We start from the raw sequence: 7,500 nt of genomic DNA on the forward strand, positions 1-7,500 counted from the left end.
TTTCTGTGTCATACCTAACTGACCGTTGTGTTGTATTAATCTCTGGGAAGGGATTTACCTGTAAATCCGATGTAAGATTGGTCACAGTCCTGGCTTGGGATTTCGTATACCCCAGGAGTCCTTTGGAGATGTCTTTTGTTGGACGTTAATCAGGGATTTGGCTAAGGTGTTTGGGTAAGTAAATACAAAAGGGTTCGATTTTCCGAGGGGGTTGGTTATTCTCTTAATCGTGTCCAGGTGGGGAATTATTATTTTATTGTTGGGTGTATCTCTGGTCTTGTCTTTAGGGGGTCGGTAGAAAATTACGTTTGCTTTGTGAATTGCTTTCTCAATTATATGGTCAGGATATTTTAAAGACGAAAGTTGCTTGCGAATTATTTCAAATTCTTTTTCCAGGAATTCTGGGGAACAAATTCGTAAGGCTCTTAACCCTTAAACGCCGACTGGACGTATTTTACGTCGAGATAAATTGTCTGTCGGGTGCCGACTGGACGTATTTTTACGTCGACATACGAAAGTTTTTTTTAAAATTCGCGGAAAAATACTTTATAGGCCTACCAGCCTAAAACTTTTGAATCACGCGCCTTGGGGAATGCTGGGAGTTCATGGATCAAGGCCTTGTTTTGTTTTGAAGCGTGACCCAGGTGCGCATGCGCGATATCCCTTCTTCTCGCTCCAGCCAGCATCAGTAGCGCACCATCCGAGAGCGATCTTTCGTGAAAAGCGTCTTTTTCTGGACTTGTGCGAGACTTTGAGCATTTGTATTGCTACAGGACATTCCTAGATATGTCTCAACGACGTTGTGAACCGTGAAAGGCGCGTTTTTACCCGTCGGAAGGGATCGTGTAAGGCGAGTTTTGGACCTGGATGCTGGCGAGGGCCAAGCACCCAGCATGACCCCGCGCCTCAAGGCCGTTCTGTGCGGCCACGTGTGGCTGAAAGTGTTTCGGGAACACATCGTATGCCTTTGGTTACCCCTAGGAAGCATGTGGGCGTCCTTAGGGGCATTCGTAGGCATTTGGGAGGCCTCCAACCAAGGGACATAGACGAATATCTTTCAGAGCTTGATCGGGAAACATGTCGCAAGTCCTCATTTTGATGGCGGATGGTCATCGCGTGATGAGGACATCAGTCCTGATGAAAGTGAGGATGAATATTTGCCCCAATGTCCGTTCGAGGCTCACATCCCGAAAGTGAGCTCGAATTCAGTGCATACGAGGGGGAATCTGTAGAGGAGGGGGAGGGTGGGGATACGGGCTCAAGTTTTATCGCAGAGGACGATACAGAAAGTGAGGGCCTAAGTGAGGGTGATGGGCCAACGAGGGGGGGTAGTGTGCATCGTGCCCACACCCGTGCGCGTGCGCGCGCGACGGGCACGTAGAAGGTCGGCTCGTTGCGCCAGCCAAGGTGAAGGTCGGTCGGCGGAGAGTGACGAGGGGTGGACGGAGGACCCCACCCCTCCTAACATGCACCCCTTCACGGCAACCCCTGGGATGACCGTACCAGTACCCCTGACTGTTTTGGGGTTCATCCAGCTTTTCCTGACGCGGGAATTGCTGGAATACCTGGTACACGAGACGGTGGACTACGCGCGGTACTGCCGGTATGAGCTGAAGACGACCTTGTCGTATTACTGGCGGGGTTGCAAACCTCATTGACATGGCACATTTTTTGGCTCCACATTATTTTGGTTGAACACCTGCTGTCGACGTCAGGCAATATTGAAGGAGAAATTATTTTTTATGTATGCCGAATGTGCCTGGCGTTATGTCCCGTGATAATTTCCTGGCGATGGACAGGTACTTCAACGCCTTCAACCGAAGGGCCATACCCCGGAATAACAGTGATCGCCTCATTTTAGTGCGTACAGTGTTGGATTATATCCGTGAGCGGTGTAGTAATCTCGTGATTCCTGGAAAGAACCTGTCTTTGGATGAGGGGATGATGCCTTACAAAGGACGTCTTAGTATAAAAGTGTATAACCCCAAGAAGCCAAAGAAATATGGTGTGAAATTCTTTCTCATTACCGAGGCCAACACTGGATACGTTGTGGACTTTTCAGTGTATACCGGGGTCTTCTCCACGCTGCGTGACACTGTATTCAACCTTGTGGGACGTTTCCGTAACCAGGGATATCACCTGTTTATGGATAATTATTATAACTCGGTATCCCTGGCCCAGGAAACTGTATGAAGCAGGTGTTCACGTCAGTGGTACCCTTCGGTTGGTGCGTGGGGCCCCGAATGTCCTCAAGAGGTTCGCTAGTCATCCGCAACACCTGGCAAGAGGAGAGACAGAGTGGCGGCGGAAGGGCGCTGTCTTCGTCATCTGTTGGAAGGGTGTCCGACTCGTCCCCATGATTACGACGAGTCATGAACCCATCCAAGAAGAGATCGTACAGCGGAAGAAGACACGTCGACAGGGCCGAGTTGTGTTTGAGGAGTTTCGTACCGAGCGGCCTACTGTCATTGGGCACTACAACAGGCACATGGGAGGAGTGATCTCTTTGATCAGCTCATCCAGTACTATCCCTTCGCCAGGAGAACCAGAAGGTGGACACAGAAGCTCCTCAAATACATCCTTCAGTTGGCCCTCCAAAATGCCTACATACTGTACTGTGGGTACCGCGGTGACAATCTTCCGAGGTTGACCCACATACAGTTCCTAGAGGTAGCCGGGAATGCCCTCATCAACTTCGATCCCGATGAGTGGCCTTCCATAACTGACCCCCTGCCCCGAGCTGCAGATCTGCCCCAATAGAGGAAAGGGCAGATTGGAGGGCCAACTTCGCTCGACCTGCCGCCGCCCCTGCTGCCGCCGCCCCTGCTGACGACGCCCCTGCTGACGACGCCCCTGCTGCCGCCGCCGCCCCTGCTGACGACGCCCCTGCTGCCGCCGCCCCTGCTGACGACGCCCCTGCTGCCGCGCCCTGCTGACGACGCCCCTCTTGCTGCCGGCCCCGCCATCACCGCTTCTCGTCGGGTAGTGGACCCTGCGTGTCGGCTGCAGCCAGGGGAACACCATACTGGAGGCCTTAGAAGGCGAAGGCAGAAACGGTGCGGGGTGTGCATATGAATGGCAGAAGGAGAGACACCCGGTTCTTTTCTGTCGTCTCTGCAAAGTGCTCTTTGCAGGATAGGGGACGTGTGACCGAAAGTACCACACTAAGGTCATGTATTGGAGCGCGCCCCTAAACCGACAGCGGAGGGCGCACGGGGCCGCCGGGTCCATCAGCAGTAAGGGCGCGGTCTCCCTCCTCCACCTGTTACCTAGTCATGTCGAGTGGAAAAAATGCAAGACTCTTCCATGGAGGAGGGAGAAAACAAGAATAGAACGCAGAGTCAGGATTACGAGTGAGTATTCTGCATTTATTTATATTTAGTTTTTATATTTATTACAATTTTTTATATATCTGAATGTGTGCATGATAAAATAATAATAAGACATTTCATTGTATGCGAAAAGAGAAGTGTCACCTGCATTCCTTTTATTTATGTATTGGTACCAGAATCGAAGAATGTAATATATCTATTTTTACGTACGTATATATGATATATATATATATATATATATATATATATATATATATAATATATATTATATATATATATATATATATATATATATATATATATATATATATAATATATATATATATATATTATATATTACTATATATATATATATATATATATATATATATATATATATATATATATATATATATATATATATATATATATTATATATATATATATATATATATATATATATATATATAATATATATATATATATATATATTATAAATATTTTTTTTTTTGGGTAAGCAAATTACTTACAGTCTAGTAATATTCAATCATTTACCTTCACTTTAAAACAAATTGCAAGTCTCTAGAACAATATCTCGATTTATGGTGAATATTTGAAAAAAATATTTTTATTCCCTCCGCGCGCCGATTCTCGGCCGAAAATATCCGAAACGACGTAGGTCACAATTCTCCTAATATTTGTGCCTTTTCATATTACGCTTATTTTATAGTTTAAAATATGGAAATGTGCGCAAAAACATGCACAATATAACAAAAAAAATATTGGAAGGTTGTAGCATTTATCATTTTTGAAATATTTGCATATAAAGTACGATAAGTACGAAAAAAAACTACGATCGGTCAACTTTGACTCAACCGAAAAGGTCAAAAAACGCATTTATAACATAAAAATCTTACAGTCTAGTAATATTCAATCATTTATCTTAATTTTAAAACAAATTTCAAGTCTCTAGAACAGTATTCGACTTATGGTGAATTTTTGAAAAAAATATTTTTTTCCCTTCCGCGCGAAGATTCTCGGCCGAAAATCTTGGAAACGCGTAGGTCACATTCTCCTAATATTTGATCCTTTTCATTATTACGCTTTTTTTAAAGGTTTATATATGGAAATGTGCGCAAAAACATGCCACAATATAACAAAAATATTGGAAGGTTGTAGCATTTATCATTTTGAAATATGCATATAAGTACGATAAGTAGGAAAAAAAACTACGATCGGTCAACTTTTGACTCAACCGAAAAGTCCAGAAAACGCTTTTATAACATAAAAATCTTACATTCTAGTAATATTCAATCATTTATCTCATTTTAAAACATATTGCAAGTCTCTAGAACAGTATCTCGATTTATGGTGAATTTTTGAAAAAAATATTTTTTTCCCCTCCGCGCGACGATTCTCGGCCGAAAATCTCGGAAACGCGTAGGTCACATTCTCCTAATATTTGAGCCTTTTCATATTACGCTTTTTTTAAAGGTTTTATATATTGAAATGTGCGCAAAAACATGCACAATATAACACAAAATATTGGAAGGTTGTAGTATTTATCATTTTTGAAATATTTGCATATAAAGTACGATAAGTACGAAAAAACTACGATCGGTCAACTTTGACTCAACCGAAAGGTCAAAAGGTCAAAAAAAACGCATTTGTAACATAAAAATCTTCAGTCTAGTAATATTCAATCATTTATCTTAATTTTAAAACAAATTGCAAGTCTCTAGAACAGTATCTCGATTTATGGTGAATTTTTGAAAAAAATATTTTTTCCCCTCCGCGCGCCGATTCTCGGCCGAAAAATCTCCACTAAGAGCGCGTAGGTCACATTTCTCCTTAATATTTGAGCCTTTTCATATTACGCTTTTTTTTAAAGGTTTATATATGGAAATGTGCGCAAAAACATGCACAATATAACAAAAAATATTGGAAGGTTGTAGCATTTATCATTTTTGAAATATTGCATAGAAAGTACGATAAGTACGAAAAAAAACTACGATCGGTCAACTTTTGACTCAACCGAAAAGGTCAAAAAAGCATATATAACATAAAAATCCTACAGTCTCGTAATATTCAATCATTTATCTTTCAATTTAAAAACATAGTGCAAGTCTCTAGAACAATATCTCGATTTATGGTGAATATTTGAAAAAATATTTTTATTCCGTCCGCGCACCGATTCTCGGCCGAAAAATCTCGGAAACGCGTAGGTCACATTCTCCTAATATTGGAAGCCCTTTTCATATTACGCTTTTTTTAGAGGTTTATATATGGAAATGTGCGCAAAAAGTGCACAATATAACAAAAAATATTGGAAGGTTGTAGCATTCTCATTTTTGAAATATTTGCATATAAAGTACGATAAGTACGAAAAAAACTACGATCGGTCAACTTTGACTCAACCGAAATGGTAAAAAACCGCATTTGTAACATAAAAATCTTACAGTCTAGTAATATTCAATCATTTATCTCAATTTAAAAAACATTGCAAGTCTCTAGAACAATATCTCGATTTATGGTGATATTTGAAAAAAATATTTTTATTCCGTCCGCGCACCGATTCTCGGCCGAAAATCTCGGAAACGCGTAGGTCACATTCTCTAATATTTGAGCCTTTTCATATTACGCTTTTTTTAAAGTTTTATATATGAAAATGTGCGCAAAAACATGCACAATATAACAAAAATTATTGGAAGGTTGTAGCATTTCTCATTTCTTTTATATTTGCATATAAAAAAATCTTTTTAACAAAAATTCGACATTCGGTCAACTTTAACTCGTTCGAAATGGTCAAAAACTGCATTTGTAAGCTAAAACTCTTACATTATCGTAATACTCAATCATTTGCCTTCATTTTGAAACAAATTGCAAGTCTCTATAACAATATTTCGATTTATGGTGAATTTTTTTAAAAAAATTATTTTTTTACATCCGCACGCTACGAATTCATGCATCATTTGTGATAATATTTTCTCTGTGTTGCTTTTATCGTTTTACAATGTGTTATATATCAAAATGATTGCAATTTAGTGCCACATTACAACGAAAAAAAAAATAACTTGTTACCTCTAATCGTTTGGCGCACAGCGCGATTTGAATACAATTATATCTGAAATTTCGTTTTTGCGCTATCATATATCGCATTATTTATATATGATAATGATAATTTTTTTCATTTCTGATGGTTGCATACTAAACTTCAAGCAATGACAAAAAAAGGAGCCAAAAATGAACTCTTAATCTTGAAAACTAAGCACGCTGTGATTTTTGAAAAAAAATATTTTTTCCGCTTACGCGCTCACTCTCAAAACCCCTCCGGCACACGGGCAGTCATTTTTTTATTTACCGCTCCGGCGTTAAGGGTTCAAGAACAAGTTACTAGCTACCACCTATCTTGATAGTAATGTCATGATGAGCTAAAGTAGTGAATGTATGAAAGTGAGAACGTTGGTTTTCTGTATATGGTAAATTTGTATTCTGTCGTATCTCTGATTATTAAAACATCAAGAAAAGGAATTTTGTTGTCTGTTTCCCATTCAACTTTAAATTTGATGCTGGGCACTAATGTGTTTAATTTTGGGATAATAGGTGGGGCAATTTCAATGAATTCCTCTCGAAATTAAACACATTAGTGCCCAGCATCAAATTTAAAGTTGAATGGGAAACAGACAACAAAATTCCTTTTCTTGATGTTTAATAATCAGAGATACGACAGAATACAAATTTACCATATACAGAAAACCAACGTTCTCACTTTCATATATTCACTACTTTAGCTATCATGACATTACTATCAAGATAGGTGTAGCTAGTAACTTGTTCTTAAGAGCCTTACGAATTTGTTCCCCAGAATTCCTGGAAAAAGAATTTGAACTAATTCGCAAGCAACTTTCGTCTTTAAAATATCCTGACCATATAATTGAGAAAGCAATTCACAAAGCAAACGTAATTTTCTACCGACCCCCTAAAGACAAGACCAGAGATACACCCAACAATAAAATAATAATTCCCCACCTGGACACGATTAAGAGAATAACCAACCCCCTCGGAAAATCGAACCCTTTTGTATTTACTTACCCAAACACCTTAGCCAAATCCTGATTAACGTCCAACAAAAGACATCTCCAAAGGACTCTGGGGTATACGAATTCCTTCCCATGCCAGGACTGTGACC

Source organism: Macrobrachium nipponense, chromosome 2, assembly GCF_015104395.2.
Source record: "Macrobrachium nipponense isolate FS-2020 chromosome 2, ASM1510439v2, whole genome shotgun sequence".
Classification (NCBI taxonomy): Eukaryota; Metazoa; Arthropoda; class Malacostraca; order Decapoda; family Palaemonidae; genus Macrobrachium; species Macrobrachium nipponense.